Below are 10,817 nucleotides of genomic sequence, written 5' to 3' on the forward strand. Positions count from 1 at the left end.
GGAGATATCTGCTTCCGCTTAAAAATAAATAAATAAATTCTGACAAAAATAGCCGTCCGGTCCGGTTCGGGTTCCACCAGACCGGGTTGCCTTCCGAGGTGAAGCAGTCTCCCAAGCGCGAAGAATCTCGTAACCGGCGCCTTCTGCCACCCGGGTTCGCCGTCACCAGATCCGCTGGGCCGCCACGACCGCACCCCATCACAAACCGCGAATCGCGACCATTCCTCGCCGTGTATCCTACGGGCCCCACCCCCGATTCTAACGCGTGGCATCCTACGGTTATCCCTTCCACGATGCGGCAGCGAGCTCGGTCGGTGGCGCCAGTAGGCGTGTCATCCGGGCCCCACCCCCCGACGGTAAGGGGCATATGTGGCATTTACGAAAGCTTTCCATTTTGGTACAGGGTCAGTGCTGTCACCCGAGGTAACAATACCCCCCTCTGCCCTCTTTTTTTTAACCCGTTCGCTCTCTCTGTCACCGATTTTCCTTTTTTGTCTCTTCGTTTCTCTTCTTCTATTCCGTGGAATCCCCCTCCCTTCTTCCCTTCTGTCGTTCTTCTCCGAGAGAAGGGAAGGGGTTTCTCTTCATTTCTCTTCTCTCGGCGTCCAGAGAGCTGGGACGAAGGAAGAGAGGAAGAGAGCGTTCTCCAAACGTGTTCTCTAATCCCTCCGAGGTTCGATTCTCTAGTCTCTCATCTGCCACTTCTCGTCTCTCTTTAATCCAACGGGTAGCAGTTCTGCTTTCAAGTTCTGGGCTTGGATTCTGGGTTTTTCGCCACATTTGGGGTGGAAACTCGGAATGTGACCGAGTTTTCCGGCCTTTCGTGTCCGCCGCCGCTGGAGTGCCCATCTCTCTTGCATGTCGTCGCTTTCGCCTCTAAATGCTAATGCGATCGCTTGTCCTTCGCTGAAACTAGGGTTTTCGCTTGTTTGTTAACGGGGACTTTGTTTTCTGTGGACGGAAGTCCGCCTGCCTTTGTTTTCGCTGTTGGCATTTTCTGTTAGTCCTGTCTACTGTTCCGGACATGCGATCGGAATCTATCGATATGGTAGAACCTTTTTTCTCGTACCTATATTTGGACTCATGAGAGATTTTGACATGTTATATGCTCTGTTCTTGAAAAAGGAAAGTAGGGAGAGTTACTTGTTTGCTGTTTTTGTTTCAGGAACCCAGCTTCTGAAGCCATTCTAATGCTGTATTTTAATGTACCGTCTATGTGCTTATGTGTATAGAATTATTAAATGAATTTTGGATGACCCCCGTTTGGCTAACTAAAGACCCTTTCCCTTTTACCCTCGTTCTTGATGGGGATATAGATTCACAAATCGGGCTTGTTGAACAATAGTTGACACTGGGCTGCTTGAACTATTTACCAATTTGAGGTTAATTTTTTTCTTGAAGCGGTTTAGGTTGAATGCCTTATAAAACTGTGCTGGCCATACTTATTCTTTTTCTCATGCTCATATTATGACAATCTGTTCCTCTGCTTCTAATTCCTGTGTTTGTATACGTCTAGATTCCTTGTTGCGATTGGGTAGTCCATATCTCTGCGTTTCTTTTTGAAATATCTTCTTCTGTCGAAATCTTGTTTCTATGTGCATTGCTGCTGTGCTCTTGATGGTTCTGTTGACTCAAGCATATGAAATTTTAATGGGCACTAAGAAGCATGGAGCATGATACAAATAACTCGTGATGCACAGTAAGCAGAACTGCAGAAGAAGAAGTTTGCAGCAAGAATTATATGTTTTCGTTGTCATGCTTTCTTCATAATCGATTAAGGTTTTTGAGGAAAATGTCTTGAAGTCGCAGTTTTAGCCAAGAAAATGTTTGTTTAGTATTTGTCAGTGGTAGTCATCCTGATAATTGATTATTCAAATGCAATAAAGTTTGGATATTATTTACTATGGAAATAAACTTGATTTTTATGTCTTAATGTAATAAAAGAATTTGGTGATGTACTTTTGATGTTCTGATTCTTGGACTCTCAGTATGTTTGTTTCGGCTGGCACAATAGGCTCTAGTTTCATTCATGAGCTTCCTTGAATTATGCTTGAGAAAGTGGACAAAGCTTTGAGTAACAAGGGTTTGACATTCTCTAGGTTGCATTTGCAGCATTATCCAAGGTTTATACACTGGTGGGATGGCGGGGTGTCCCACCGGCCGAAGTGTTGGGATGGGATGAGTCGGCAAATGGATCATGATGGGATGTCATGAGACATCCACCATCATGAGTGTCATACTTGGGGTATCTCATTCCATAGAAAAACCGGGACTGCCCCATCCCACTGTATTTAAATCCTTGGTATTATCTTTCCCCTAGAGGGCTGAGTTTGGTTGGTATAAGCAGGATTAGACTAACTAATAAGCAGGTCTTGGCACTGCTGTAGGAATTAATAAGAATTAGAACTGCCTTGTATTTGGATTTGATGTTGATTAACAGAGAAGTAAAAGCATCGACAATCTGCTAACCTTTTTGTTGAATAGACTTGCCTCCTTTTGTGTCTACAACTTTCTTTTTCTGCTTTTGATTCTATTTCTCTTGGCTATTCAATCTAAAGCTTTGAGCTTAAAATCTACTATGTGTTTCTTAGAATTGTGAAAGAAAGAAGCTGACCATCTTTGCTTCCACTTCTTTGAAGTTAAGAACATATTTCACCTACATGGTGATATGATTTAACTAATATATCTCTTCCTTATGTCATTTGTTTAGGGAAATGAGCCAACTTGTTTTTGTCATTGTACATTTCTGCCTGACCTAGGAATATTTCACACTTTCACCCAAAATTGTCATGTCTCGGTTAGTGGACACTCTCTAAACAAGGGAAAGCCCAAAACTGCATGAGGATGTTAGTGAGAGTTTCTGAGATACCCCAGAATTTGGATTTTTTGAAGTGGCCAACAATTGGATATTTGGGACATTCCATGATATGCCTCGACATTTCATAATTCGTATCATGAAATCAAGATGTTGTTACTGTTATATCTCTACTTTTGGCATTTTTACATAAATTTTGTCATGTGCGACATGACATTTATCAAAGGTTTTATCAATTTATTAAAATTATTCTGCAGCTACTCCCACCAGTTATTCATTATTAGACATGTATTTACTCATATTTGCACATATGTATGTAATGTTCAGATGCATTCCCATCAGATTTTTTTTTAAAGGTATCTATATCAGAATCCTTTGGACACCAGGACACTCAACCACTTTGTCATGTGTTCTAGTAAAACAGTATCTCATTCTGCATTCTTTAAATTCTATCCCCAAACGATGGAAACTTAGGTGATGCTTGAATCATGAGAAAAAGCACTGAAGAGCAGCAGATATGACCCCACAGTCAACTTGTATACCCTTACTTTTGGCGAGGTTGTCAGCTGTCACATTGGTTTCCTATGCGCTCATGTAAAAGGTCATGCTGTTGCTCAGTAAATCTTCTTTGGCCTAACAATCATTTGCAGCTAATTTACCTTCTATGCTCCACAACTTGGTGTTTAGAATCTTCTAAGGATAGAGTACATGGGGGAGAAGTTAATTTGGAGTAGTACTTAGATCGATACAAAGAAAATTTTGGAATATTTTCTGAAGTTTGATATGCTGTGACTGAAGCTATATGCAATCGTCTTGTGTTATGCTCATGTTATATGTAACATGTTAATCTATACTAAAATACACACTACGACAAATACCTTAATTTAGTAGCACTTTAATTCACTGTTAAATTTACTTTGTTAAGTGTTTTATTGTGCTTTTATTTGTGATGCAGCTATCGCTCTATATCTTGCAAAGATAAAAATTTGATGACATGGAGGAAAATATACCATCTCCTCTTATTTCGGATGGCTCTGTTCGTGGTATCAGTTTTAGTGCTGCAACGATCGAGGAAATTGTATGCATTGCCTTTTCTATGTCTTTTGCTCTGTGTTTCACTTGTTATATATTTTTTTATTTGGTACATGGTGGATCTAGTGGAACCAGTTTCTCATGAGTTCCATTAGCTGACCCTTTTTTTCAGTTTACATACTTTCTGCTTGATTGCTTGCCTTGTTTCCTTCTGGGTGTAGATGCAGAAATGCATTAGGCATCATGATAGTGTTCAAAAGCAAGCAGAAGTATGGCAATGTTGTTTCTTTTTCCTTTTTGTTGGTACTACTGCTTTATATTGATATTAAATAATCAGGAAATTCGATTTAAAATTAAGGGGCCATGAAGAATATGTTCTTTGTATGAGACATCAGAATGTTACTCAATCGAAAGACTAGAGCAGGAGAAATTCTTCCTGATCACTAACAAAATTATGAGTAAGATAGGAAAGTAAAACTACAAAAAAAGGGGAAAAAACCAGCAATAAATTATATAAAAAAAAATCAGACTGCATTATCCAGGTCCCTAATTCAACCTGCAAAATGATTCCTTAGCTTAGACAACCAAAATAATACAAACAATATTTTTCAAGGCATTGTCTTTCAAAACCCCCACTAGACCAGACTAGAATTGAGGTTCCATATTGTTTAAGCTTCTTCTCCTTAAAATCTTGTTCTCTATTCACAACTTAGCCAAAAAATGAGTCTTAATAAACCATGGACATCCTGGCAGACAAGCGAGTTCCCCACAAGTTCATTCAATTCTGGCACACAAGCAATATCCCCACAAGTGCATTCATCCTCCACCCAACAAAGCTCATGTTTTCTGTTTAAGCTCTCATTTGCAAAACCACCATGTGTACTTTTCCAAGATAGTCATCCAGATGGAATCTTAGAAGTTATGATGAATCTCCTGGGGTCATGCTTTCTCAAGCTAGTAGGTGTTTAACTTCCTTGACAGGAAAGACATTTAAAAAAGGATCACAAAGAGAAAACATCTTTAGCATCCCATCTTCACTCTCTAATATCATTAACCCCATTACTAATATGACTATCAAGGTTCAAAAGCTAGATTTTGATATGGCCTACAAACTTTCAATTTCTATAATTTTGATAATTTCAATAGTTTTGGTATGAGTTTCAGTCATAAGATTATGAAAAAAAGTAGGAAAATAACACGCCAAGGAAGCCATGCATAATTTGAGTATATTGTTGTTTGTAATGTCTGGATATCTCTTGTTGTTATTGTCAGGCTAAGAACATGAAACTGTGTAAAAAAGTAATAATATCCTTTAAAAACAAATGAGAACGTCAAGGAATTATTTTACATCTGGCTGTTTCATAATTATAACCACAACCATCTAGTGTTGTCTTACTATTTTGGGTTAGCTTTTTGGATACTCATTGCAAAGCATTCCTATTTAGGACTATGGGCTACCTGTTATTTTAAGCTTCTCCATATAATAGCTGCAGTTGTTTGATTAGCAGTTGCTTGTTAATTTATTAAACACATAAATGCAAATAGCTAAAGTGAAACTTACTACCATAAAATTGCACATGAATATGTACTTGATATGATGAATACCATCATATCAAGCTCCAAGTACCTACATATAATTTATAATCGATAAAATATAAAGAGAAGTCTACGATTAGGCATACCTCATCTAAATGCTTACGGGAGTCAAGCTAATGTTCTAGAAAATCTGAGCTCCAGAAGTTGCAAATTCCACTTTTCCTCTCCCCACCTTCAAAGATAATTTCACAAATCCAAAAATGTCTCTTATATTAGAAAGGCTACCTTACCCTCAAATTTGTTGAAAATGGACTTGCAAGTGCTTCCTATCTTGAAAAAATAAAAATAAAAATCAAATTTAATCTAAACAAAATAATCAGTACTCACTTTTTTAAGCCTCATTCCCCAGAAAAATGGGCCACATTTGGCCTATTCAGCCAAATGCTTCAAGAAATGAAGAGTTGGCCCTGAAATGACATAAAATACTAAACTAATGATGAGTAAAGATATCATCCATGCTCAGTTTGAGCAAGATTCAGCTGAAATTGGCCAAAACCACCAAAAACCTGTCATGTTCAGCTGAAACCTGACTGAAACTTAGTTTTTGGAGGTTACTTTTGTTCAGTTGTGCTAACAAATCAGTTTCAGCCAAAACTTCAAACCTTAGTAACTATGTATGTCAAATTGAATATGGAATAAGCTTTGTCCAATTCACCCTCCATTCAAGTGTATTTTAAAGATGAGCGATCACCCTTAACACTTGCAATGCTAATTCTCATTGATGGTAGCTCCAGTATTCTGATTATATTCTGAGATAATCCAAATTGGTCACCCCTTCAATCTATATCTGTCACTCACTAAATCTCCTTTTGACAATGCCCTCCCTGTTTCTCTTGACTGGCTGCAAATACATATAATTTCACCTCTGAGGTAAATGAGTCCCTCGATCACCTTCAGCCACAAAAGTGGAATTCCATTTATCTAAATTCCATGGCTGTTTCTCCCAAATGACTTATCCATCTCCCTCAAGTCTTATGTTCCTCTTCTTGACCTCTGATGTACAAGCCTTGTGACAATCCACTATATTGTGACACTAACTTCAACCTTGCTGCCAGAGAAGATTAAGCATAGTCGCTTCTTTTATTCTTTGACATTTGAAATGAAGCACAGACACTTGAAATAGAGCATATACATGGCAGTGGCATGGACTAATCAAATATGGGCATGTAATGTATTGGAAGGTTACCCAGCACTTATTAATAAGGTAATGTTCTGACCAAAGAAGTAATTCTTTTCTTCTGAGACATCAATTATCTATATATTTCCTCCACCCAAAGATCCTGGTAATGATCTTTGGTTGGTGGCATCTTCATTGAGAACTCTGTATATGAAATTGGAAATTTCTTGACCCAAAAAGTCCGATAACTTGATCCATTTACCGGCTCAGTTGCGTCCTAACTTTTTCTTTACCAAAGTTATCATAAAAAAGAAACCTTGAAACCTGAAGTCCACTTGAAACAGATCAAGATAAGGCATAAGTTCACAAAGGGATCAAGGTCAAATCACCAAAGAAGATAGTTTTGCTAGTATTATAGAAATCAGAAACTAGAGCTAGATATACTTTAACCTGAAAACACTTCATGATGCCCTTCTCTTTTCTGACGTAATCTGTTAAAGGCCTGATATTCATGCCATCCAACTGTTTCCATCTTTCCCTAAGCCTCATCTGATGCAACAAAGGATTATTTCAGACTGGCATACACGTTTCCAAGTTATATGCAGACAGATCCAGCTTTCACTTTTGATGATCTGATAAACAACAAAATAGTCGCACCATAAGTGGTTGTACTTTTATTCTTTGGAACGTTATCAGCATGTCACCAAAGTTCACCTTACATTTTTAGTCAAATCATTGATTGAAATCTTGTACACAATTCAAATATCTAGTATGTCTGAGATTGTCACACTTTGTTGCTTCCTCTATTTGGAAATGAGAGCAAAGGTATTCACATTCGCAGTTTTGAGGACAATCATTCTTGATAACTTCAGTAAATAGCTTCATCACTCTGTCCTTGAAAACATGTGTCATTGAGAAAAGGAAAAAGGAATACATTTGGAGTGTGCTTTCTGCCTTTCTCTTTTAAAGGCTATGTAAATTCTCCTGTTACTTATCTCCTTATGATGTCATCCTCCCAAGCACTATAATATCTACAAGATTCTTTGTCTCTGGGTTCGGTAGACCAGTTTTCTTAGTCTCAGAGCTCCTCGGAGGATCAATGATACTTTTGTGAACCTTTTTTTTATCCACGAACATTTTCTATTCGGTGACTCTTTAGCCCAATAATATCTCTTTCTGCTGGCCATTTTATTGAAGAATATACCACTCCTGCCACTGAGGCTTCATGTTTTATGAATTGTGCATGAAGTGCTTGGTATTCAGCATGATAAGTGCCATTCTAACCAAAGACCCAAAATTGGATGTTTAATATAAAAAACATAAACTCTCGTGATTAGATCCTTTGTATGCGCTTGGAGTGTTACTTGAATAATATGTATGATTATGCATGCACTCAAACACAAGCTAAACAATTTAAATAGATTAGAAGTGGTAAATTGACTTGTTTCGAACATCTAAGTCACATGCTTTATTAATTTAAGCACATAATATGCGATGAACTCTCAGACATTTTTGGAAATACATAATATATGCTGTATTAACAATTTAGTTCAGTAAATATCAACTTAGTAGATTCATACTTCTCTGTGCCATTTTCTATTCTGACTTGTTGATGCAGTTCAATACAAAGTGACACTACAAAATCGATCCAATACTATTTTTTGCTGTGCTATTGAGCTGCCAAAATGGAACACTCTATCTGACTTTCTATGTGTTAATTGTCTCTTAAACCATGTCAGTCATGTATTTTTTGAGCCAACAATCTCTTCTGAACATGCATCTGTTTTAAGAAACTTCCTCTTGTTTAATGTCAATTTCATAATTCTTCTCTAGAATGCTAGTTATGCATTGCCTCACCTTCCCAAAGGGACGTTTCCGTAGACCCCTTGTTTGCCTTAAACAAAAAAGTATCTTAGGCAGAAAGTTGCGTAGTTTGTTTGTTCATAATTCCCTTACCATGTGTTCAATCCTCGAGTTATTATGAGTTTCCATCCACATTCCTATCAAATTTAAAAGCCTCGTAACCCTTATTATTATCAATCTGCTCAAAGATAAGTAAGATAATGGTTAGTGCTGCATCTAGAATGATCACTTGTATAATGTCTGTATGTGTAATCATTTTCTTTCAACAACAATATTTAAATTTTCTTGTTAATATAGCAGTATGGTAGTTTGTATAATCAATCAATCAATACATTCTAGTTTTAAAAAAAAAAAATATCAAGTATTATTCATAACTAAAGGGAACCTAAATTGCTTTACTGATATGTATGTTATCAATAAGTTGCTCAACAGACCAAAAAATGAAGTTGTTCTTTTGTAATATGATGCCTTTTTGTTTGGCAGCGTACATACGCCATAAATGACTGCCCAGTTTCTCATCCAAGCCAACTAACAAATCCTTTCCTTGGTTTGCCATTAGAATTTGGCAAATGTGAATCTTGTGGCACTGCTGAACCCGGAAAATGTGAAGGTTTGATATGTATCTGTTCTTTCTTTTATAAATAATATGAGGTGTCCATAGGACAAAGTGTCATTTGATAACAATAACAGGTTTCAATCGTTTTCCAAATCAGGTCATTTTGGTTACATCGAGTTGCCAGTACCTGTAATATCATCCTTCTCATGTCAGCGAATTGAGACAGATCTTGAGTTTAGTGTGTTTGAAGTGCATGAGGATGAAGGGAAGGTATCCAGAATACATATGAAGCATCTTTTGGTTATTTATTTTGCTAGCTGTTTATGTATATTGATGCAATAATTCTGATCTATGGAGGATCTGTTTAACTAGTTATTGATTTTATGGTTATACCCATTGTGCAAGTCTTCACCAAATCTAGATTCCTGTTGTAAGGTATGGTAGTTATGCTTGTACAAGGGAATATCTCTATGATTGGCATCTTAATAAGACAATTCAGATGCCAATATCATTTTAAAAGCATGCTGATACTTGAAAGTGACAAAATAGTTGCAAATAGGTGGCTTCTCCACATGCGGATGTAAGATTTGTGCATCTGTTGATTTTTAATATTTAATATATGTATGAACATCTTGTAAAAGATTAAATGCATGTAATAACTGTTAGAAGGTGAGAACTAAAAAATAATCAACTAAATTTGTATCAGAAGACAATTGTCAGAGTTTAATTCTTGAAAGGAATCCAAGGATCAAGATGTCTGTATCTCTTGAAAATAATCATAGTCTATAAAGTAAAACAATGTCGGTAGCAGACTAGTGATCCTAGGGTATGCCAAACACCAGGAACTATGGCAAGCCTAGAGATCAAGGAATTTGAAATACCCCAAAATTTTAGAAAATGGGGGAAAATTGAATAGAGTAGCAGAAATAGCAAAAGAAAGGGGCATCATTTCTCAATTTTTCTAAAAAAATTAATTTAGTTTTTAATAGTAGTTACCACCGGCTGCTTGCAGCACATTCCTTGTGATTGTTGTTATTTCTTGCAGTGATGATAATTGTAATCCGGCAATCTGCAAATTAAAAAAAGGATTATTAAAGGAAGAGCAAGAATAAGAAGAGGTGGAAAGAGAAAAGTTAAACAATAAAACTACTGGCCATAATGTGTTGCTATTCTGAATGTCTTTGTTGGATGACGTCGTTACTGATTGCCATTCAAGTGCTTCTCTTGTCCCGGACCTCTATCCTCCTCTTTCCCTTCTTTTTGTTTGGGGCTTAGGGCTTTTCAATCATCCCTCATTTGATCTGTTTCAAATGCTACCTGCTCCTCAGCCTTCTTTAAATTTCATTTGCTTAGTTAGTCTAGCTGATTGCTTAGGTGCCTAAGCTTTAGGCTAGGAGGGCCATCTAGGCACAGGCTTGTCTTGTGATTGGGCTCCCTCACTAGGCCATATACTCCATAAGTAAGGCGACTTGGTGGCCACCCTGCTTGCATGGGTGTTTGGCATCCAGCCTGAACATTTCTTGAAAGATTGCTTTTCGACTACCAACTGCATGTTTGAATTATGGAATGAACTTATGAGCAAGGATTTTAGACTTGTGCATGCAGGCCACGAGTCAGTTGTACTGCACTGTACTTGTTGATTGCCAATATCGCAGTTGCTGGTATGCCTCAATTTGGCTGAGTTAGGTCAGAGCTACTTGGATCAATTGGGCCGGGCAGAATTGTGCTTGAAATGGAATTGAAGCAAATGTTGTTGCTTAGTATTGGTTGGGACCCCTAAAATGTTTTTCCCCTTTCTCTGCTTTTCCACCATTTGAAGATTGTGTCATCTGTGAGAG

At 37.5% G+C, this 10,817-nt stretch overlaps 1 long non-coding RNA gene across 1 annotated transcript; it reads left to right on the top strand.

Annotated features, from left to right (window-relative positions):
* Positions 1 to 478: 478 nt before the first annotated feature.
* Positions 479 to 9,171, top strand: LOC120112357. Its single transcript, XR_005513856.1, has 4 exons — positions 479 to 673; positions 3,771 to 3,893; positions 8,907 to 9,033; positions 9,137 to 9,171. It is a non-coding gene; the product is annotated as an uncharacterized LOC120112357 (long non-coding RNA).
* The last annotated feature ends 1,646 nt before the right edge of the window (positions 9,172 to 10,817 follow it).

This window comes from Phoenix dactylifera, chromosome 11 (assembly GCF_009389715.1).
Source record: "Phoenix dactylifera cultivar Barhee BC4 chromosome 11, palm_55x_up_171113_PBpolish2nd_filt_p, whole genome shotgun sequence".
Lineage (NCBI taxonomy): Eukaryota > Viridiplantae > Streptophyta > Magnoliopsida > Arecales > Arecaceae > Phoenix > Phoenix dactylifera.